At 46.0% G+C, this 24,649-nt stretch overlaps 1 protein-coding gene across 2 annotated transcripts in view; it reads left to right on the top strand.

The window, feature by feature from the left end:
* Window positions 1-1,169: 1,169 nt before the first annotated feature.
* LOC105491857 (tight junction protein 2) overlaps window positions 1,170-24,649 on the top strand; it is a 140,450-nt gene continuing 116,970 nt past the window's right edge. Inside the window, exon 1 of one of the 2 annotated variants that reach the window (XM_071077704.1) lies at window positions 1,170-1,578. The gene's annotated coding sequence lies outside the window, so the exon portion shown is untranslated. The remainder of the gene's footprint in view (window positions 1,579-24,649) is intronic. The other variant, XM_071077699.1, reaches the window with a different exon arrangement.

The raw sequence follows: 24,649 nt of genomic DNA, 5'->3' as shown, positions 1-24,649 counted from the left end.
CCGTCTCTATGAAAAACGTAAAAATTAGCTGGGCGTGGTGGCGGGCACCCGCAATCCCAGCTACTCAGGAAGCTGAGGGGAGAGGCTCGCTGGAACTCAGGCGGAGGTTGCAGTGAGCCGAGATCGCACGTGCCACTGCGCTCCAGCCTGGGCGACAAGAGCGAAACTCGCTTTCAAACAAAACAAGCAAACAAAAACCCGAAACCAACCAACCAACCAAAATCTGATTCCCGAATGCGTGAAGAAACTGATTTGAGTAATAATAAAACTCCGGTCTACCGCAAAGCCGGCTCTGCGTGAATTACTCTTTCGCCATTGCAATTCCCCTGTCTTGATAAATCGGCTCTGTCTACGCAGCGGGCAAGGTGAACCCACTGGGCAGTTACAGCATTATTAGGTATATTAACACTGTTGTGCAAACATCCCCACTCTCGGTCTCCAGAACTTTTTGTCATCCCACACTGAAACTCTACCGATTAAACACTAAGTCCCCATTCTCTCCCCAGGGTTTTTAACAAGCCGTGTTAAACCGAAGGGGCACCTGCTTGCCAGGTGGAGGGCTGGGCACTGGGAGGGTTCTGCCCTCCCGACTGAGCAGGGATTCCCGAGGTGACTAAGCACGCTCTCTGGGTAGCGCTCCCGCCCTCACCTATTGTCCGGGTGGAGGAACCGGTATTTCCGGATTGGGGCCTCAGACCCAGTGATCCCGGCTAAGGGCGAGACTGGCGGGGGAGGGGAACGGAAGCGGGTCATAAAAGTTAACTTTACACTAAAATCGTTAACTTGTCTCACACCCCTCAATAAAACCTGTGACCTCCCCGCCCCTCCAAGAGCCCCCCGCGCACCCACAGTGGCCCACAACCATGCTTCCCGGGGGCTTTGAAGCGTAGAGGAGCTGACCTCCTCCTTGCCCACACCCTGGAGAGGATCAGGAAGCGGACCTGGGCACGCATAGAGAAAGAAGCCCAGCAAATTCCTCTTGCACCCGCTCTGGAAAGAAGTTCAGCTGCAGTTCTGTATAAAAGAAAAGAGGCGGCAAAGTGGGCGCGCGGACTCCAGTGACAAAGGTCTCCTAGGCGGCCGCGGCCCCTGCCCCACCGCTGGGTGGCGTCCGTGCAGGCCCACCCTGTCCGCCCTTCCCGACACCCCAAAGTAGTGTTGCGAGCAGCTGCTTCTCCCTCCCGGGTCTCGCGAGCCCAGAACCCTCCGGTCTCAAGGAAGAAGGTGACAGCCGCCGCCCACCTCCTTCCCCTCCCGGCCGGCGCTCTCTGGCTCGCCACCGCCCAATTCCCCCTGCCCCCACCCTGGATTTTTTTTCTCCCTTCTCTCAAACCTCTAAACAGGAAATAGCCCAAGTCACAATAATATACAGGAGCAGCCGCGGAGGCCGCTGGCGCCCTCCCATTCCCGGGGAGCCTCCCGCACTCCGGCTCGGGTGAAGTGCTGCCAGCGACGCGCGCAGGGAGCGCAGGGGACACCAGCCCAGCAACTAGTGCCGCGCCGCCCAGCGCCCCGGAGAGCCGCCCTCGTCCTCGCCCAGCGCCCGACACCGCCGGCCGCGGCCGCCACCCGCTCTAGGCGAGTACCCTCCTCTGTCTCCTTCCCCGGCCCCGGTGCTGCCTGCAGCGCGCCCTGGGAGAGCCGCCGAGGCGCGGCAGCTTGTGCCCAGGCGTCGCCGAGATGCCTTCCCTCCTGTCCCTACTTTGGCCAGGGAATGATTTGGTGGGCGAGAATTCGCGCTGGTGCCCTGGGTCGTTTGTGCAGGCGGGGGTGAGGGGCAGCGCGAGTAAGTAGGAGTTGACGTCCTCTAGGTTTCTCTGCAGAGTGCGCGGTGTACTTCATCGGGCATTTACTTTTTCCCTGCTTCCCCATCGCTCCCGGGGCGGCAGCGCCTCACAGGGTCTCTTTGGGGGAATCATCAACAGGTGTGCCTGAACACGCACCTGCGGCAGCCACAGGTGTCTGGAAGCCACCTTCTTTCTCCTCCCTGGCCTGGCACCCTTTCACTCAAGGGATGGAAACTGTTTCACTTTCTGCTGAGCTACTCTATTACCCGATTAAAAGGGCCTTTGAGTTTCTGTTGGCGCAGCCAACCGTATCTGGAGGGGGCAGGAGCCGGTGCCTTGGAGTGACGCGGGCGGAGCGCGGCGCTGGTTATTGGAAGCTGGTGGGGCTGAGTGCCCGCTGAGCCTCCGCCGCGGGGCTTGAAAACTCCGCACTCCAGAGAGCTTGACTGTACAGCCCTGGAGGTGCTCGCCCTGCCCGCGCAGCCCGAAAAACGGGGATCTTCTCCGCCTAACGCGGCAGAGCCTTAGAAAACATTTAAACAACAACAACAACAGCAACAAATTTCGCTTTCTGACCCATTTGTAAGGGAGGGGCCGAGCTTGTCAGCATATACAGGGCGTTGTCAGTTTTCCAGGGATGCATTGCAAGGTTCTTCTGTAGGGAGCTCTCAGTCAAAACCGAGTCAGAGATCTTTATGTTGGAAAAAGGCCACTGAATTCCAGGCATTCTTCGAGCTTGAGAAGGGCATTTTCAAGAGTGTTTTGAAGTTTGCACGAGGGCTTTCTGCGCAACTAAGTGTCTCAACTATCCTTATTGTCTGTGGCTACTTCCCAGTCCCAGAGGTGGGCGGGTTCCGTAGGGAGGCCTCCGCAGGCAGGTCTTCTGTCCAGGTTTCTAAACGCATTTCCACAAACGTGGTCCATAGGTAAGTTAAGCCCTTAACTAATTCACTTGAGAGATACTATCTATCCTCTTCGTCTCCCGGTGAGGAGACTGTTATTCTAGTTGGTGATAGGGTGACATTCTGTGTACTTTGAAGTGTTCAGGTGTCTTGCCACTTTAAGTAAGGTCCTTGTTCACGGTTGCATTACCTGGAGGCCTTTTGAAATGCAGGATCTCAGGCCCCACCCAGATCTGCTGAATCAAGATCACCCAAGGGATCCGTTTGCACATTAAACTTTGAGAAGCGCTGGCCTAGGTATGTTGGAGGGAAGTTTTCTGTTCAGCTTTCAAGGAGTGCTTTACATTTCCATCAAGTTATGTATTTGAATCTTTGTTTTGCCCACCAGGACAAACACTCTACAGCCGCATGGGTTAGAGCACCTGCACCCCAGGGTGACAGGAAATGTGATTAACATACTGGCCTGTGATTTTTTTTTTATTCTATGATTTTTATGATTATATTTGGTAAAATATACATAAAATAAAATGTACCATTTTAACCATTTAAAAATGTACCCTTAATTCACGGGCATTAAGTACATTCACAATGTTTTGTCACCATCACCACTACCTATTTCCAGAACTTTTTCATCATCCCAAACAGAAAGCCATTAGAATACCCTATTCCCTCCTTTCCCCAGCCCCTGGGCTTCTGGATACTTTTAATTATTATTATTATATTTTTTGGAGGAAGCAGAAGATGTTGACTAAGAATGTACAGTAAATGTCTCAAAAAATAAGAGAATGTATAGTAAATGTGTAGTAGAATCACGCTGGCAGAATATGAACAAACATTTGGGAATTCCTGGGTAGACAAAGCACTATAGATCAAGGTTCTTAGAGTACATGTACTTTCTTTAATAGAGACAACTGTAAACCCTCAAGGGTTTCCTATTTTGACTGAAATGGAATGGAGTTACCCAGTGCTCAACCTGCTCTAATTAGCTATGCATAGATGCCTGATGATCTCTAACTCTGCACTTCTCTGAACTGGCCTCATCTTAGGTGTCCTGTTGATATTGGGTTTAGTTTTTTTGTTTTTGTTTTTTCATTATTTTATTTTATTTTTTGAGACAGAGACTTGCTGTGTTTCCAGGCTAGAGTGTAGTGGTGCAATTTTGGTTCACTGCAGCTTCAACCTCTCAGGCTCAAGTGATACTCCCACCTCAGCCTCCCAAGTAGCTGGGACTACAGGTGCACGCTACCACGCCTGGCTAATTTTGTTTATTTTTGTAGAGGCTAGTTTAAATTATTATTTTTTTTTTTTCTGTAGATTGGGTTCTCGCTTTGCTGCCCAGTCTAGTCTCGAACTCCTGGCTTTAAGCCATCCTCCCGCCTTGGCCTCCCAAAGTGTTGGTATTACAGGTGTGAGCCTCCGCTATTTTTTCTTGACCCTTGACTCTTCTTGTGTTATGACTTTCATCAGAATGAGGTTATCAGCTCATTTACAGAATTTACAGCTTCCTTTGATTGAAAAGTCCCTTTGAAATGGTGAATGAAGATAATTCAAATGGCAAGATTTGGCAGAACATTCTCTCTTCGGAAGATTCCTGCATTCACAGACTTTCAGAATGTTATTACGTCCTTTTAATTCTAGTAAGGCAGGAGAGAAAAGGTTTGCCCTCCTATAGTATGTTCTCTTCTGAAATAACAACATAGTTCAGAGTTTTATTTGGTAAATGGATGCGTTTTGCAATCTACATAAAAAAACATTTCTTAGAAAATGTCCAGTGAATGGTTTTATCAGTGATTCAGTGATGTTTGGGGAATCACCTGGTAGCTTAGTAAAAGTGGAAACTCTCCAAATATTCCAGATTTACTAAGTCAAACTCATTTTTTTGTTTGTTTTTTTGAGATGGAGTTTCGCTCTTGTCACCCAGGCTGGAGTGCAATGACACAATCTTGGCTTACTGCAACTTCTGCTTCCGAGGTTCAAGCGATTTTCCTGCCTTAGCCTCCCAAGTAGCTGGGATTACAGGCATGTGCTGCCACGCACAGCTAATTTTTGTATTTTTAGTAGAGACGGGGTTTCTCCATGTTAGTTAGGCTGGTCTCAAACTCCTGACCTCAGGTGATCCACCTACCTCGGCTTCCCAAAGTGCTGGGATTACAGGTGTGAGCCACTGTGCCTGGCCAAGTCAAAGTCTTTATACTACAATCTGTGCATTTAATAGCACCCTGAGAGATTTTTTTTTTTTTTTTTTTTTTTTTTTTGAGACAGAGTCTAACTCTGTCATCCAGGTTGGAATGCACTGGCGCCATCTCAGCTCACTGCAACCTCTGCCCCCTGGGTTCAAGCAATTCTTGTGCCTCAGTCTCCCAAGCAGCTGTGACTACAGGCATGCACCACAATGCCCAGCTAATTTTTAGTAGAGACAGGGTTTGTCCATGTTGGCCAGGCTGGTCTTGAACTCCTGGCCTCAGGTGATCTGCCCACCTCGGCTTCCACCTCCCAAAGTGCTGGATTACAGGCATGAGCCACTGCGCCTGGCCCACCTTGATTCTGATATGTAACTAGGTTTGGGGGTCACTAAAATAAACACACATGCACATGCACACACACTCGAATGTGAGTGCAAACCAAGATATAAAATTAATCTGAAGTTACAAGAGAACACAATTTTATATACAACATGAAATAAAATTAACAATAGTTTCTTCCTTTTTTTTTTTTTTTTTTTTGAGACGGAGTCTCGCTCTGTCGCCCAGGCTGGAGTGCAGTGGCCGGATCTCAGCTCACTGCAAGCTCCGCCTCCCGGGTTCACGCCATTCTCCTGCCTCAGCCTCCGAGTAGCTGGGACTACAGACGCCCGCCACCTCGCCCGGCTAGTTTTTTGTATTTTTAGTAGAGACGGTGTTTCACCGTGTTAGCCAGGATGGTCTCGATCTCCTGACCTCGTGATCCGCCCGTCTCGGCCTCCCAAAGTGCTGGGATTACAGGCTTGAGCCACCGCGCCCAGCCAAGTTTCTTCCTTATAATTAGGTAGACAGTTCAAGTTTGGCAAATCTAATCAGCACCTTTTTATATTGATCGTCACTGAACTTTAGAATCCCCAGTGTCCAGAACTACTGGTCTCCATAGGAGATATCAAGGTACTGGGCTAGTATTTGATTTAGCATTAATGAACATTAGTTGTGCACCCATTGCGAAACAGGGTTTTTCAGATATACTCCCATTAAATCTTTATGACAACCGTGAACATGGTATTTCTTTTTTTCTCATTTTACGGAAGAGAAAATTGAGGCCACTTTGGGTCTTCTTGCTTGAAATCATGATTCTTTTCATGGTCCTCCCACATAGAATAAGAAATTCCTTACTCACTCCCCTTCACCTCCAACAGTTAAATTGAGATGTAATGCATGACAAGCTGTGTACAGTATTCATAAATTCTTCATTCAAATCTTTTGGAACATCAGGTACTGTGCTAGGCCCTGAGGCAAATAAAAGGATGAGCCAAAATGGAAATAAATTTCAAAACAGCAAAGGACTCAAAAGCAAAAGGTTCTTTCCATGGTACCATGAGACCTCCAATAAGTTAGATTATACTTGAATGGGGTCTTAGGTTGGCTAGGCCAGCTCCCCCAAAAATCAAGTCTTGGGCATTTTCTTATTGAGATCGGTCAGAAGTGTCATCTCTGCATGACAGTACCTACCTGGCACCCTGAAATGCTACACAGTGTAGAAGAAAGGACCCAGGATTTAGGTGCGGAAGAACTGACCTCTGCTACAACCAGCTGAATGAACCACAGTAAATCTCATAAGCTCGAAGCTGCAACATGCTGTTCTATAAAAAAAGGAAATAATTTTCTTGCTCCTGAATTATAGTGAAGACTCAAACAGACCTTATTTGTACAAGGGCTTGTAAAATGTAAAATGATAACAAAATCTGCTCACCTCCATTTGGGAGAAATTTATAATGCAAAGGAAATAGAAAAAGCCATACATTGACCTAGCACTTTTCAGTTTACTTTTTAGTTAACTGAGGCTATCTATAATTCTCTTTTAGCTTTGTCCATTTTTGTTTTAAATAGTTACATTGAGATATAATTCACCTATTTAGTCTACAATTCAATGTCTTTTAGTATATTCGTGGAGTTGTTAACCATCACCACAATCAATATTAAGAGATTTTCAAGGCTAGGTGTGGTAGTTCGTGCCTGTAATCCCAGCAGTTTGGAAGGCTGAGGTGGGAGGATTGCTTGAGCCCGGGAGTTCAAGTCCAGCCTGGGCAACATAGGGAGACCGCTGTCTCTACAAAAACCTTAAAAATTAGCTGGGCATGGTAGTCTATGCCTATAGTACCGGCTACTCAGGAGACCGAGTTGGGGGATCACTTGAGCCCAAGCGATTGGGGCTTCGGCAAGCTATGATCATGCCCCTGGACTCCAGCCTGGGCGACACAGTAAGACCCTGTCTCAAAAAAAATAAACATTAAAAAAAAGAAAGATGTTTTTAATGCCCCCCAAAGAACATTTTCCCCAGTAAACCCCCTCCACCCCTTAGCTGGCTCCTGTCAATATTCCCGCCCCTCCCAACTAGGCTACCAGGAATCTACTTTCTGTCCCTATAGATTAACCTATTCTGAACTTTTCATATAAATGGAATCATAGACTATGCGGCCCTTCATGTCTGGCTTCTTTCACTTAGCATGTTTGCGAGGTTTATCTATGGGAGCTGTGGTTCATGCCAGTAATCCCACTCCTTTGGGGGACCGAGGTGGGAGGATCACCTGAGTCCAGGAGTTTGAGACCAGCCTGGGCAACATGGTGAAAACTGTCTCTACAGAAACAAAAACTAAAGGCTTATATATATTGTAGTATGTATATGTTCCTTTTTTTTTTTTTTTTTGAGTCAGGATCTTGCTCTGTTGCACAGTCATGGTTCACTGCTGCAGCCTTGAACTTCAGGCCTCAAGCAGTCCTCCTGCCTCAGCCTCCCAAAGTGCTAAGATTATAGGTGTGAGCCATCATGCCAGGCCACTACTTTATTCTTTTTATTGCTGAATAATCATCCATTGCATGAACATGTCATGTTTTGCTTATCCATTCATATCATGGGCATCTGGATTGTTTCTGCTTTTTGGCTGTTATGAATAATGTTGCTATGAATACTCATGTACAGGTTTTTATGTGGACATATGTTTTCATTTGCTTGGGTACATACCTAGAAGTGGAAAACATATGGTAACTCCATATTTAATATTTTCAGGAATTGCCACACTGTTTTCCAGAGTGGCTACATTCTTCTACAGTCCCACCAGCCAGGTATTCGGGGTTCCAATTCCATATCTTCATACATATACATTATTACTGTTGTCTGTCTTTTTAAATTTTAACCATGCTAGTTGGTGTGTGATTTTGGATTTTACTTCTTTGATGGCTAATGATGTTGAATATTTAACTTTTCATGTGCTTATTAGACCATTCTTCCTGGACTTTTTTCTTGATTCTTTTCCAAGGGAAAATGACACAAGGTAAGAGAAAATGCTGTTTTGAATAGATTCTCCAGTTTCAATGGTTTAGATGAGAATACTGAAAATGTAAATTGAGCCCTTTGCTCTTTTGGAGTTTCTTTCAGCTTAGGCCTCAGGGCCTAGTGTAATACCTGATGTTCCTAAAGATTTGAATGAAGAATTAATGAATACATAGTTTCTTGGGGTTGATGGGGAGTAAGTAAGCAGGGACTTACTATTCTACCTGCTGATTTAATGTCCATGAAAAAAATCATACACTAAGATGTTAATAACGCACACACACAAATGCGCTAGTGCACATGGTGGACATTTTAAACTCTTTCACCAAAATATTTATTGATTAACATCTGTCAGGGCCAGATGAGGTGGTTCACGCCTATAATACCAAGGAAAGGTATTTGGGAGGCTGAGGTGGGCAGATCACTTGAATCCAAGAGTTCCAGACCAGCCTGGCCAACATAGTGAAACCCGGTCTCTACTAAAAATATGAAAAATTAGCCAGGTATGGTGGCGTGTGCCTGTCCTCCCAGCAACTCAGGAGGCTGACATGGGAGAATCCTTTATGCCTGGGAGGTCAAGGCTTCAGTGAGCTGTGATTGCACCACTGCACTCCACCTGGGCAACAGAGTAAGACCTGTCCCCCACCCCCCAAAAAACTCCGTCAATTCTACTTACTAAAATATACAATAATATACTTTAAAATCATATTAATACATTGTCTATATATTTTATTAGGGTACTCTTTATTTTATTCTCAAGTACTGCCAAATGAAGAGTACACGAAGGCTGGGCACAGTGTCTCACGCCTGTAATCCTAGCACCTTGGGAGGCTGAGGCATGCAGATCACTTGAGGTCAGGAGTTCGAGACTAAAACCGGGCGCGGTGGCTCACGCCTGTAATCCCAGCACTTTGGGAAGCTGAGGCAGGAGGATCACCTGAGGTCAGGAGTTTGAGACCAGCCTGGCCAACATAGTGAAACCCCATCTCTACTAAAAATACAAAAATTAGCTGGGTGTGGTGGCATGCCTGTAACCCCAGCTACTTGGGAGGCTGAGGCAGGAAAATCGCTTGAACCCAGGAGGCGGAGGTTGTAGTGAGCTGAGATCATGCCATTGCACTATAGCCTGGGGGACAAGAGCGAAACTCTGTCTCAAAAAAAAAGAGTAAAAAAAGAGTAGACTAATAAGACATTTTTCACGAGTCAGTGCATTTTTGTTCTTTCTTTCCCAAGCTGCATGGCAGTGTTTTTTCTTTGTAGCCATGGAGAATTATCTTCGTTCTCTACAGTCACAAGCCAGTATTGAGTTTCTTAAATATCTGTTGTGTTTTGGAGGCTCGCTATATTGACCTCAGGTTATACTGTTTGGATCTTGTATTATGGGGAAATGTCGGTAATAGCAGAGAACTAGGGAAGTCAGCTGGATTTAGAAAAAGAAAACTTCCATTTGAGGATTCTTTGAGACAGCAGTGGGATAGGTGAATGGAATTGTGTAGTGCAGTGATTCTCAAACATTAGTTTGCATCTGAACCATCTGGAAGGCTTGTCAAAATACAGATCACGGGCCCCCCTCCTGGAGTTTCTGATTGCGTAGATCGGGCGTGGGGGCTCAAGAATCTGTGTCTAAGAGTGCCCACCCAATCACTAGGTCAGGAGATCGAGACCATCCTGGCTAACACGGTGAAACCCCGTCTCTACTAAAAAATACAAAAAACTAGCCGGGCGAGGTGGCGGGCGCCTGTAGTCCCAGCTACTCAGGAGGCTGAGACAGGAGAATGGCCCAAACCCGGGAGGCGGAGCTTGCAGTGAGCTGAGATCCGGCCACTACACTCCAGCCTGGGCGACAGAGCGAGACTCCGTCTCAAAAAAAATATAATAATAATAAGAGTGCCCACCCAGGTCATGCTGCTGCTGCTGCTCTGGGAATCCCACTTTGAGAACCAGCGGTTTGGAGGCCTTTGGAAGCGCAGGATCGGAACTTGCTGAGGGAAGGGGCCAGGCTTGAGGCTGGTCTGGGCATCCTGTGTGTGCGGGGGCTTGGTGGAGTACCAGCCACCAAGTACCAGGTGGCTTGGTAGGTACCAGCCAAAGCAGGGCGCATAGACAAGTGCTGAGGGCGAATGCAGGAATACTGTGGGGAGGGGTGGCTGCGAGGCAGATCAGAACCAGCTAAGAGATGGGGAAGGAATGGACAGAGGGTTATGAGGAGACCTGGGTGAGTGAAGACCCACAAACTCCTCTGTAAAGGTTCAGGAGAGTGAGGACATGTATCGGTGTTGGTGTCAGGGGAGGGACTGAGCGGTCACCCGGATGGTAGGTGTAGTAGCTGTGCAGGCCTGGCCTTTCCACCATACCTTCAGGAAGGGCAGCATCCCTGGGCAGTGGGATGTGCTGCTTGAGGCCACAGGGTCACATGTGGACTTTCCTGTAAGATTAGGGAATTCCTTCAGTCTTTCCGGCCGTAGTCCCAGGGGTCATGACTAAGTTCTCTTCCTCTTTCTGCCTGTCACTGATAATCAACCAGGATGAGTTTTACAAACCAGAAGCAAAGGTTCTTTGTGCAAGGAGTTACTGTCATCTCTAAAACTGGAGTTTGTGTCCTTGTGTGCATTTGCCTGCTCAGCTTAATAGCTTTAGGCATCCAGTCTTCTTAGCATAACTTGATATAAGCCGATTCTGAGAGTGGGTGCTGACATATGGAAGTGTTTTTGACAATCCATGTTGTGAAGGTCAGGAGGTTTGCTATAGGAAAGAAATCCAAGAAGGGCAGTGGCCGACGGGTGCTGGGTCCTCTGAAAGTGAGCTGTGTTCTACCCTTCCCGCTCATGTCACAAAGCCGAGAGAAACATCCCCTAATTTGATTGTATATTTCATTTTAAAGGAATCTTCATTGTGTCTGAGGATGTAAAATATTTCTCTTGGGTTTCAGAAAGGGGCCAAAGCCTGCCCCAAGGTGTTCTCTGTTATCATTTGGGGCACCTGTTGTTAGCAGAGAGCAAGGTGATTTAATATCCATGCTTGTAAACCAACTGCCTGGTGACTTGCTGTGTGGTCAGGAACTGAGTAGCAGCTCCTTAGTTTAGACTTTCCAATTTGCCCTTGATCCCACTCAGCCCTTTGCACACATGAACATTCCTGCTGGCCCCTTTAGGCCCTGAGTATGCAATTCCTCTGGTTAATGGACAGGACTGGACAGGAAACATTTCACAACCCTGCATCTGTGGAGAGGGAGTGTCTTGGAATCCCCAAGACCCCCCCACAAGTTTCGATGATTCACTAGGAGGACTCACAGGACTCGGCATAGGATTGTACTCATGGCTGTGATTTATTACGGCTCAAAGATGCAAAGCAAAATAAACCAAGGGGAAAAGTACAGGAGCGAAGTCCAAGGAAACCAGGCACAAGCTTCCAAGGTTCCTCTCCCAGTGGAGTTACACGTGATGTGCTGAATTCCCTGGCAACTAGTTGTGACCACACGTGTGAAATGTTATCAACCAGGGAAGCTTGTAAGGGACTCACTGTCCCGGGTTTTTACTGGGGGATTGTTACACTGGTGTCCTCTGCCTACCAGCTACCCAAATTTCAGACTCACACAAGGAAAGCAGCTGTTCAGCATAAACCACCTGGTTTGTACAGTTTAGGGACAGTGTGGCTCTTATCAGTCCTGGCAATGGTGGGAATCCAAATTCTCAGGCATCAGCTGAGAGCCACCTTGTAAGTGGATCTTTCAAAGGATAACAGTCCTTGCTATGTTACCTTTTGGATGGGGATGAGAGTGGCAGGTGAGGATGGTGGTGGGGACCCCTGAACTTGGAGAAGGGATCTGTTAATGCAGCCTCAGGGCCTGGTACTGCAGGAGAAGGTGGAAGAAAGTGAACTGGGGTTTTGCACTTAGATCCGGGGTTCAGAATAACTGGGATTCCCACACTACAGGGATAAAGAAGGATGGAAAAGAGTTCAAAGTCCTGTGCATTCATTCATCCATTTATTCATTCTTAACAGGGGCTTATCAATGCCTATACCCTTTGAGGTGCTGTGCCAAGGTGCTAAGGATACCATGGTGAGCAGGGTAAAGTCTCTGCCCTCATGAGACCCACTTCTAGAAGGAATGAATGAGGAAAAGGGCAGTTAAATCATTGCTATGAGGATATACCAAGGGCCCTAGGGTATCCACCTGGTAGACTTAGTGGGAGTCAGAAGGCACAGATTTTATAATCAGACTAAACTGGGTAGGAATCACACCTCTAGTATTTATTACCTGTGTGCCTTGGGCAAGTTACTTAGTCACCTGGTGCCTAGATTTCTTCATTTCTTCATCTAAAAACAGGGACAATTTCATCTAAAAACAGGGACAACCTTTTAAAAGATAGGGTCTCACTGGTTGCCCAGGCTGGAGTGCAGTGGCACAATCTCGACTTACTGAAACCTCTGCGTCCTGGATTCAAAGGATCCTCCTACCTCAGCTTCCCAAATAGCTGGGACTACAGGCATGTGCCAACACACCCGGCTAATTTCTGTATTTTTTGTAGAGACAGGGTTTCAACATATTGCCCAGGCTGGTCTCGAACGCTTGAGCTCAAGCAACCCTCCTGCCTCGGCCTCCCAAAGTGCTGGGATTACAGGCATGAGCCACCATGCCCACCTTTTCTTTTAAGGCTGTTGTGAGAACTAAACAAGGTCGTGTATGTAGGGTGCTTACTTCAGGGGCTGGCACAGTAGAAATGCTCACTAAATAATGACTTAGCAACGCCTAGCCAAGGAGAGGTGTGTGTTCACCGGAAAGACTGGCATCTGCTGCATCCTCACTCTGCAAGTCACTTCAGAGGCGTTCCCTTCAGCCCTGGGCTCATAGGTGCACACAAGCCTGCATTCCTGCCACGTTGCTCTGCTTACTGGTCTAGGAATGCTTTCCTGTTTCATTTTTCTGTTTTTTTTGTTTTTGTTTTTGTTTTTGTTTTTGTTTTGAGACGGGGTCTCGCTCTGTCACCCAGGCTGGAGTACAGTGGCTGATCTTGGCTGACTGCAGTCTCCGCCTCCTGAGTTCAAGTGATTCTTCTGCCTCAGCCTCCTGAGTAGCTGGGACTACAGTGTGCGCCACCATGCCCAGCTAAGTTTTGTATTTTTAATAGAGATGACGTTTCATTCACCATGTTACCCAGGTTTGTCTCGAACTCCTGATCTCAAGTGACCTTGAGGCTGAGGCCTGCCTCAGCCTCCCAATGTTCAGGGATTACAGATGTGAGCCACCACGCCCAGCCTCATTTTTCTGGCTCTTGAAGGCACTTTTCTCTTTGCCTGGATGCCCCAGATTTATTTTGTCACCCTAAGGAATGTGTACACCTATTATTAAGACCCAACTCAAGTATTTTCTCTTTTATCTCTTTCTCTTTCCCAAACCAAGCCCCTTGGACAGGATTGTTCATGCTCTCCTTTGTCCTACCCTGGTTCCATGGTCACTCCCATCCATATTACAGCATGCTGGGTCGCAGTTGCTTGTTGCTCCATTAGACTGGGTAATTCTTGAGGGCAAGGATGATGTGGTATTATTTGAATCTCCAATGTCAATCAGAGTGTTTGATAGGGACTGGCTCAGGGGATGTGGAGGGAATGAATGAATGAGTATGGAGTTGGACTAGAACACCCAACATGAAATGGATACAATGTCAGCAAAATAGGTCTCTGCCCTCAGAGCAGAGCTTACAGTCTGGAGGAGGCAGATGGTGAACAGGTAAACATAAATATAACCATTAGAGACTGAGCAGTGACACAAGTCCTGCAGCAGGTGCAGGCAGTCTCTCCTGGGAAGAGGGAGAAATAGGAGGTTGCAATGTTGATACCCTGGGCAATGTGGGGTTGTTGTCTGGAGTGTGGATGGTGGTGGAGGCCTGAAGGGCTGGTCCTGTGGGGTGCACACCTGGAGAGCTAGGAGTCCTCCAGATGGAGGTGGAGAGTGGAGCAGTGGTCACCAGCACCTCAGCTGCCAGAGGGCAGGACTGCAGCAAGATCTAAGTGTCCACTTGGAAGGCTGAAGTGCTCCACTCAAGCAAGACAAACTGGGGTCAAGAAACCCAGGGTCGATAGAGGAAGTATGACCCAGCAACCTGAAAGACCTGTCTGAGCTGTGCCTTAGTCAGCTCGGGCTGCTATAATGAAGTACCAATGACTAGGTGGGTTGAGTAACAGACATTTGTTTCTCAGCGCTCTGGAGACATGAGGTTTGATACCAGGTGCCAGCATGGTTGGGTTCTTGGTGAGGGCCCTTTTCCTGGCTTGCAGACAGCTACCATCTTGCTATGTGCTCACATGGCCTTTCCTAGATGCATTGAGGAGAGAGAGAGAGAGAGAGAGAGAGAGAGAGAGAGAGAGAGAGAGAGAGCGCGAGCTGTTTCTCTCCTTCTCCCTCTTGTTGTAAGGACACTAATCCCATCATGAGGTTCCCACCCTCATGACCTCATCTAAACCTAATTACCTCCCAAAAGTCCTATCTCGAAATACCATCACACTGGAGGTTAGGGCTTCAACATATGAATTTTGGTGAGATACAAACATTCAGTTCTTAGCAACCCAGGCCAATAACTATTTGCTGAGTAAATAATCATGGCTGGCACTCTAATAGCACTTTGGATGGGACAGGACCTAAGTGTTTTGCATATAGTCATTACATTTCATTCTCAAACAAATCTCACTAGGTACGTGCCATTATTATCCCCAGTTTACAGATGAGGAAACCCAGGCCCTGAAGAGTTTAAGTGATTTGCTAATTAAGTGTAAACCTGGATTCTCACCAGGCAGTCTGCTTCTAGAGTCTAGGTTTTTGTTGTTGTTGTTGTTGTTGTTTGTTTTTTGAGGCAGAGTCTTGCTCTGTCACCCAGGCTGGAGTACAGTGACACGATCTCATCTCACTGAAACCTCTGCCTCCCGGATTCAAGTGATTCTCCTGCCTCAGCCCCCGAGTGGCTGGGATTACAGGCACGAGCCACTACACCTAGCTATTTTTTTTTTTTTTTTTTTTTTTAGACGGAGTTTCACTCTTTTGCCAGGCTGGAGTGCAGGGGTGCGATCTCGGCTCACTGCAACCTCCACCTCCCGGGTTCAAGCAATTCTCCTGCCTCAGCCTCCCAAGGAGCTGGGACTATAGGCTTGCACCACCACACCCAGCTAATTTTTGTATTTTTGGTACAGATGGGGTTTTACCATGTTGGCCAGGATGGTCTCGCTCTTTTGTCGTGATTCACCTGTCTCGGCTTCCCAAAGTGCTGGGATTACAGGTGTAAGCCACCGTGCTTGGCCTAATTTTTGCATTTTTAGTAGAGATGGTATTTCACCATGTTGGCCAGGCTGGTCTCAAACTCCTGGCCTCACGTGATCCATTCGCCTCAGCCTCCCAAAGTGCTGAGATTACAGGCATGAGTCATCCCGCCCAGCCAAGTCTAGGGTCTTAATCATTATATGTGCCTGACTCTTAAGAAGTAAACTCTAATATTACTGGACATCTGTCAAGTGCTAGTTCCTGAGTGAGGAGAGATATTAGAGATAGAAGGATAACTATGACATCATACCTACCTTTTAGGCTATCTCAGAATGCTCAAAGAGACATCATTTTTTGATGTCAATTCAAATTTGATACCACCAAGAAACTTTTGTCTTTATCTTGTAACTGTGGTCCATAGAACCAATAGCAGAGGAAAGTGTTTTGCAATTTCAAAATGTGTCTTGTGGCTGAACTGCAGACAAAAAATAGGTTTCTTTAAGAATAATGGGTGCAGTGGCTCATGTCTATAATCCCAGCACTTTGGGAGGCCAAAGCGGGAGGATCACTTGAGACCAGGAGTTTGAGACCAGTCTGGGTGACATCGTGAGACCTCATCTCTGCTGAAAAAAATAATGAACTGAGTCATCGAGTTAAAATGTACAATTCATTTTAGTAGAGTGTATACTATGATGAGAATAACTTCAATGATGGTAAAAGGTATTCTAAAATTTATAATACTAATCAAATCATAATACAGTTTTAGAAAATGTAGAACCACTTATGTAAAAAAGTTTTTTTAGCTAAAAATAAATGTAGATGATTTGGAAATATTTTATAGGAAAAATTTAGAACAAAATGTCTTAAAGACTTTGCAGTGTTTCTGGATCTTGACTACTAGGGTCATGTGCAAGCTCAGTGAATGCAGGAGGAAACTCACATCCATTTCCTGGATGGGGGTGTCTGGGGAAAAACTCAGCCCATGAGGGAGAGGGAGAGGATGAGGAGGACAGTGACCCCTTGGTGAGAAGCCTGGTGATGGTGGTAGGGGGTGTTCACTCAGGCTTCCTGGAGAAGGAGAAGGAAGAGGATATCCTCTTGTCATGAACTCCACATTTGGATTCACTGGAAAACAGATTTGGGAAAGAGCAGGAGGAGAGGGAAGAGGTTGGGACCCTCCTGTCTCTAAGGAAGCAACACCCACTGCTCAGAGCAGTGCTCTGTGTGTGTCATCAGATGCTAGAGGATCCACTTCCAGAAGGCACTGAGCAGAGTGGAAAGAGTCAGCCCTGCCTTGTAGGAGCTGTGCGATCCAGGGCAGGTTCCTTAGCTCTGCCTGATCCCTGAATTATGTGGCTCGAGTTTCACTGTTCTTTTGGTTATTCTCTGTCTCAGGTCTGCAGCCTCCCGTCATGAGCAGAAGTTTTGTCCAGCTGCCTACACTCTTCAACCAATGATCATGAGCTTCTTTTTTTCCTTCCTTCCTTCCCTCCTTCCTTCCTTCCTCTTTCTTTTTCTTTTTCTTTTTTTCCTTCCTTCCTTCCTTCCTTCCTTCCTTCCTTCCTTCCTTCCTTCCTTCCTTCCTTCCTTCCTTCCTTCCTTCCCTCCCTCCCTCCCTCCTTCCTTCCTTCCTTCCTTCCCTCCTTCCCTCCTTCCCTCCTTCCCTCCTTCCCTCCTTCCCTCTCTCTCTCTCTCTCTTTCTTTCTTGACAGGGTTTCACTCTGTTGCCCAGGCTGGATGGTCTGTGCAGTGGTGCGATCACAGCTCACTGCAACATCTGCCTCCCAGGCTCAAACGATCCTCTCATCTCAGCCTCCTGAGTAGCTGGAACCACAGATGTGCACCACCAGGCCCAGCTAATTTTTGTATTTTTTTGTCGAGATGGAGTTTTGTCATGTTGCCCAGGCTAGTCTCGAACTCCTGGGCTCAAGTGATATGCTTCGGCCTCCCAAAGTGCTGGGAATACGAGCATGAGCCACGGTACTCAGCTGAGCTTTTTTTTTCAAGGGACAGAATCTGGCCTTGAGAAGAAGAAAGAGACTTTCCAACTTTCTTCAAGGTCTTTGAATCGCTTTCTGTAGGTCCCCAGATGTCCTGGTCACAGCTCATCTTGTCATTTGCTTCAGATCTTTCCTCCTCTTCCTCTACTTTGATGGGTAATATCCCAGCAGGCTCCATTTCTTTCTCATGACAACGCACAGTCATTTCATTTCCTCTCTCCGGAAGACTTTGGGCTGCTCAATCTGGACATCTTTAAGATGCCCCTTTGGGTCTGCCTTTCTGTTCTGTTCTTCCCCAGGGTTAGTATAGAATTGATTTTTCTGTCCCACGTGGTTGGTCAGAGGCATGCTTGACTTTGGAACATCAATCACTTTCCATCCTCATCGTTCTGCCTGTCATCAGCAGGGTCTCCATCCCCTGGTTCCAACTTATCATCCCTATTCTCTTCTCCAAGAGGAACTGCCAGTTCTCTCATCTTGAACCAACATTCCACCCGTTCCATACCCAGACCCTCTGTACTGTCTGGAGGTCCCATGTCTTTCTTGTTTGCTCACAATAGTTGTAAGTGGGTTTTAGCTTCTCCTCTTGAGTCTGGATGGATTTGGCTTCTGCTGCCAGAGCCTAGATTGTTCCCACATATCAGACATTGGCTCATCTTGAGGGTGGAGGATTTTCTTTTCCCAGCTGGTTTGCTATAAAGTATATGATGGGCCCAATCACAGGGCTGGACAGATCCAGGCCATCAGGAACTTCTGGGCTTTCACCTTTTTCCATCACAGGACAAAACTGTATGAGAACTTTACTAAAAAACAACACAAACAAACAAACAAACAAACAAAAAGGCCAGGGACCATGGTTTATGCCTGTAATCCCAGAACTTTGGGAGGCTGAGGTGGCAGATAACTTGAGGTCCGGAGTTCGAGACCAGCCTGACCAACACAGCAAACCCCCTTCTCTACTAAAAATACAAAAATTAGCCAGGCAGCCCTGTGGCTGGGCGTGGTGGCTCATGCCTCTAGTCCCAGCACTTTGGAAGGCCAAGGTGGGAAGATCACCTGAGGTCGGGAGTTTGAGATCAGCCTCACCAACATGGAGAAACCCCATCTCTACTCAAAATACAAAATTAGCTGGGCGTGGTGGCGCATGCCTGTAATCCCAGCTACCTGGGAGACTGAGGCAGGAGAATCGCTTGAACCTGGGAGGCGGAGGTTGTAGTGAGCCGAGATCACATCACTGCACTCCAGCCTGGGTGACACAGCGAGACTCCATCTCAAAAAAAAAAAGGGGGGGGGCTGGGTGGAGTGGCTCAGGCCTATAATCCCAGCATTTTGGGAGGCCAAGGTGGGCAGATCACCTGAGGTCAGGAGTTCGAGACCAGTCTGGCCAACATGGTAAAACTCCGCTTCTACTAAAAATACAAAAAAATTAGCTGAGCGTGGTGGCTCGCACCTGTAATCCCAGCTGCTGGGGAGGCTGAGGTGGGAGAATTGCTTGAACCCTGGAGGCGGAGGTTGCAGTGAGCTGAGATTGAGCCACTGCACTCCAACCTGGGTGATAGAGTGAGACTTCATCTCAAAAGAACAACCAAACAAATAAATAAAATCTTTTACTTTAGTCAGCGTTATGGGTTGAATTGTATTTCCCACCTCCAAAATTTATATGTTCAAGTCCCAACCCCCAGTTCCTCAGAATGTGCCTTTATTTGGAGATGCGGTGTTTATAGAGGTAATCAAGCTACAATGAGATCATTAAGGTGGGCCCTAATCCAATCTGTTCTTATAAGAGGAGGAAATTTGGACACAGACACATACAGAGGGAGGGTGATGTGGAGACATAGAGAAAAGATGGGCCTTTGCAAGCTAGAGAGAGTGACCTGGAGCAGCTCCTTCCCTCACAGACCTCGCAGGACCCACCCTCCCAGCACCTTGGTCTTAGATTTGCAAGCACGAGATAATGAATTTCTGTTGTTGAAGCCACCCAGTCTGTGGTATTTTGTTGTGGCAGCCCCAGGAAACTAATTCAAGCAGAATAAGAAATTCTACCTAAAATCAAGAGAGCTATTAATGCAGCAGCTCATGGCACAGCTACTATCTCCCATTGATGAGCAGCGAGAGTGAGACCAGGTCTCCCGTAGCCAGGTCCTTCTGTCTCGAACTTGGCAGTGTCTACTGGGTTTACCAAGAGCAACAGCTCTGTAGCAGGACAAAGTTTCTCCACAGGGCCCTATACTGCCACAGAGTCCCCTGAGGCCTTTCTGGCCAGCTGGGGCACAACACTGTGGTCACTGGGCAGGCTTCTGCCTGGAGTCAAACTTTTGTCTAGAGCAAGTAGGCGACCGCTGCCAAGAGCGTTGGGGGCAGGCTTAGATCAGTAGGGAACTCAAACACTCTCAGAGCTGCCCCGGCCTCCTTCTTTCCTCTGCTTAATCTTCCATGGCCTCAGAGTGCCCACCCTTTCCTCCGCACGTGCTTAAACACATTTTAAGTCATTGTGGTTCCAGTTTTAATAGATGAAGCCCAAAGTACGTGAGAAGGCAGAATAGGAACAGCCAACCCAGTCTGGGGATTCAACCAAAGAAAGCTTTCTGGAAGAAATGAAGCCACAACTAGTCAGCAAGGAAATTAAAATACACTTACACGGTGTATATTATGTGCTGGATGTTACATGTGCTAAATGCTTTCCATGTAATAACTGGTGTAATTTTAAAAACAACTCTATGAGGTAGGCATTGTTATTAGCCCCGCTTTACAGAAAACTGAGGCAGAGATATTGACTCTTCCAAAGTCACACAGCTAGTCAGTGATGGAGCCGGACTTCATTCCCAGGCAGTGTGTTCTCCCAGTTCATGCTACAGAGTGGGATGGGTGTATCAGCAGGTGCAGCCTGGGATCACGTGAACTACTCTCTTCAGCTGCTGTCAGCCGACTGCTGTATCCCAACACATCATACCCAGTGTAGTCACTACCAAGTTCCCAATTCTGATGTGAGGGGTGTTCCTTCCCTAAAATTCCAGAGCAGAGATGACTGATATTACCCTCACCCAGTGAATGGTCAAGCCACACTTGTCTTAAACCAGCTCCTGCCAAGATTCTGAATTCTGTGCAACACCTCCTTGCTCATGTGTTCCCAGGCAAGGGAACTGCTAGAATCCTACAACTCTAGGCTCATAGCAGAAACAGCATAAGATCAATTTCTACCAACAGTAATAGGGAGTGGTGTTCCCTCACATAAGGAGTTCAAAGTTTTTTTATTTCTTTTTGTTTTTTTGAGAGACAGAGTCTCGCTGTCGCCCAGGCTGGAATGCAGTGGTGCCATCTCGGCTCACTGCCACCTTCGCCTCCCAGGCTCAAGCGATTCTCCTGCCTTAGCTTCTCAAGTAGCTGGGACTACAGGTGTGCACCACCACACCCAGCTAATTTTTGTATTTTTTTTTTTTAGTAGAGATGGGGTTTCACTATGTGTTGGCCAGGCTAGTCTCGAACTCCTGACCTCAGGTGATCCGCCTGCCTCAGCCTCCCAAAGTGCTGGGATTACAGGTGTGAGCCACTGCACCCAGCCTTAAAGTTTTTATTTCTTAGGACTGAGAGTACTCAAAGAATCCATGAATTGTTATATATATGCAAGTTGTTTGGGAAGGGCATTCGATTAAGTGATTTTAATTTCGGCTTTAACTATTCAGTAGCAGGGGTTAAAAATCTAGGACGAATCACAAGCACAAGGGAGGGCCTCCCCCAGCTGGCCCACTAGAGCCAGGCCCCTTTCCTCTGCTTCCCACAGCAGGACTCAGGAGCCTGCTTTCCTTTCTTTGTGGTGTTTTCCACCGCTCACTCCAGCCCTGGGGTCCCTGTACCCTCCAGACAGCCTGTCTTTCAGTCTCACTGTTTTTCCCACAAGGATCACTCTTCTTGAAGAGGCATTAGGAATGGAAAAAGAAGGGCAGATGGGAGAGAGGAAGGGAGGGAGGGATGCTATCCACCGAATGTATATACATTATGGCATTATTTATTCATTTATTTTGAGATAGAGTCTCACTCTGTCACTTAGGCTGGAGTGCAGTGTCATGATCTTGGCTCACTGCAACCTCCACCTCCTGGGGTCAAGCGATTCTTATGCCTCAGCCTCCCAAGTAGCTGGGATTACAGGTGCCCACCACCATGCCCTGCTAATTTTTGTGTTTTGAGTACAGACAGCGTTCCACCATGTTGGCCAGGCAGGTCTTGAACTCCTGGCCTCATGTGATCCACCCACCTCGGCCTGCCACAGTGCTGGGATTACAGGCGTGAGCCACCGTGCCCGGTTGCATTTATTATTTAAAACAAGCCCTTGTGGTCTTAGTCTAGCTGTATGAATGATGGAACAGAGGTTCAGAAAGGTCAGTAACTTGTTCACAGTCACGACATCTTAAACAGTAGAGGTGGGATTCAAACCAAGTCTTTCCCCTGTGTCATGGGGTTGGTATGACTGGGGACACACAGGAATGGGTGAGGGTGTCTCCGAGGTCTCATGCTGGGTGAACCAGGAGGTGGATGCGCAGAAGCAGGAAAAGGTGAGGGGCACTGCAGCTGGGGTTGGGCACATGGGTTATTTCCAATAGATACTGCGTTGTGCCAGAGGACAGGATTGGAGTGATAGATTTGATGACTTCCAGTTGAAGGTAATAGTTTAAACCTAGTAGTGAATATGTTCTGAGGATGAATGACTCTGAGGAGAGATGGCTAGTTTGGGCTGAGCGGGGTGAGTCTAGAAGAGCCACACTAAGCTTTATTAACTCTTTGGTAATTATTTTATATCATGTAATCTGCTCTTCTTACAGTGTATTGGTGGGGCATCTGAGTAGCAAATATGTAAAGATATTATTTACGAACATATTAAGGAGGAGAGAAATGAAATGCTTTTTTCAGTAGAGCTAAAAAAGCAAAAACAAAAAAATTGCTCTTTCCCTAACTCTTCTACTTTTAGTTAAAGCTCTTTCCAGCTCCTGAAAAGCAGACCACACCCTATAAAACAGACTGTACAGGGCATTAGTTCATTTCCATTTTTATACTTCCAAAGCACGGTAACTGTTAAAACACCCAGTGAAGAAGCATGGCCACTGTCTTTCTCCAGAAGAAATAAAGTAGAAATATTCGTTCAAAGGAAATGTCAGTCTGATACTGTGAAGTTTTATATTCAATTTTAATCATCCAGAAAGAAAACCTGAGCATCCTGACTTAAAAGCTTTTTTTGGATCATGTATATTTAAAAACATTTTTTAATTAGATAAATGATTTTTAGTTAATAGTTGCAGTTATAAACAATTTCTAGAATGCTAAGGGAATTAACCCAATATATGCATATTTCTAAATAATTTCTAGAATTATAAAGAAAGTGTCATATCTGGAAGGGGCATTTTGGTTAGATATATTATTTCCTGTGTTATTAACCTTATGTACAATTATGAGAGATTCCACACAAAGATGACAATTTTAAAAAATGAATAAATAAATTAGCAAGTTGAACAGTCTAATTTATGGAAGAAAATCAAATTCTAATATTTACTAAGGCAGAATTATTTTCCTGATGAAAGACACAATTTTAATTTTATATGAAATCATCATAGATAAGAATCACTGTAAGAGCTGCATGTTAAGCGCACCAAAAATTGCAATAAAATGAAACTTTAAAACATCCCATTTGCAAAATATCATGTCACTTTTCACTGCAGGAGAACGGCTTCCAATGGGTAACAAGTTTAAGTTGATTTTTTCTTGTTGTTAGCTCAGGCTTTGTTTCTTATTTGAGAGTACTGTATAGTAATTTTTATCATGCGTCATCAGAAATACAATTTGTTAGAACAATGACTGTTGTGTGAGTGTAATTACATCTTCCTGTATGATTAAATGAGGGCTGTATGGGACCTTTACTCAGAGGTGGCAGCTGTAGCCAACCAAGTTCAGCCTATAAAAGAATTCCTGGGACTAACTGGTACTAATTGTTTGCAGAACAACCAGTGGGAGTAATATTCATGAATACTATGGAAATGAAATATTCCAAGACCAAATGGTTTAGCCCTTGTTTTTTTATTTTATTGTGGTCAGATTATATTAATTGCATAATCAGGCCAAGTGAAGTGGGAGCTCTTGGTCTTTTGTTGTTTTTGGAAGAAAACTTCGCCTGCATCTCTTCAGTCCTCTCATAAACAGGGAAATTGAGGCTTAGGGAGTAGTTGAAGGGTTATTTAAAGTCACCAAACTTTAATATACCCTGTCAGATTTTTAAGTACACTCTACCATATACATGAATATATCAGTTTGTAAATAATGTACCTTATTACAATTTAAAATATATTAGTTCTCAAGGTAAATATTATGAATATTTAAAACACAAACATTCTTTTTTTTTTTTTTGAGACAGATTCTCTCTCTGTCACCCAGGCTGAAATAAAATGACACGATTATAGCTTACTGCAGCCTCGAACTTGTGGGCTCAAGTGATCCTCCTTCCTCAGTCTCCGAAAGTGCTAGGATTACAGATGTGAGCCACCATGCCCAGCAACACTCAAAGTTTTAAAACATGAGAGAAGAAAAGAGGAAACAGATGGCTTAATACTTTCTTCCCACATCCCAAAGATTGTTGGTACGTGCACCTCACTTTGGAGATTTAGGTCATTTAGATGAAAAGAAACTTGCTAATGAGGAAAGAGAACCTATAGAAGTAGGGTTTAAGATTTAGGGGGATGGGGAAGGGTTTGGAACACTCACTTTGGACATGTAGGTTAATCACAGTTAACATAACATAATGGCTCCCCTTCTATTTTGCTTCCCTTTATGTATGGGTTTGTTTAGACAAAGAGCAGCATGACTCTTGTATGTTACCGTAGCACATCAAATAGAAAAAAAAAAAAAAAGCTTGAAGAAGTTGGTGAGGAAGGAGCTATGTAAGTCAGAACTCTCAGAGTGACAGAAACTCAACTAAAATTAAATTTCACAAAAGTCAATTTATTAGCTTTCATAAAACGATAACTGGAATCTCCTAGGGTGACAGTGGCCTCCGGCATAGCTAGATCCAGAAGCTCGCGTGATGTCATGACATTTCTCTTGGTATAATATAATATAATATAATATAAAGAGCCCTCTCCATGTGGCGGGGCACATGACTACTATCAAGAGCTCTAACTTCCTATCAGCCTTGGTTAGCAAATCCAATGGAAACAGGAC

The sequence above is a fragment of the Macaca nemestrina genome, chromosome 14 (assembly GCF_043159975.1).
Source record: "Macaca nemestrina isolate mMacNem1 chromosome 14, mMacNem.hap1, whole genome shotgun sequence".
Classification (NCBI taxonomy): Eukaryota; Metazoa; Chordata; class Mammalia; order Primates; family Cercopithecidae; genus Macaca; species Macaca nemestrina.
This window is presented reverse-complemented; position numbering and strand designations above follow the sequence as displayed.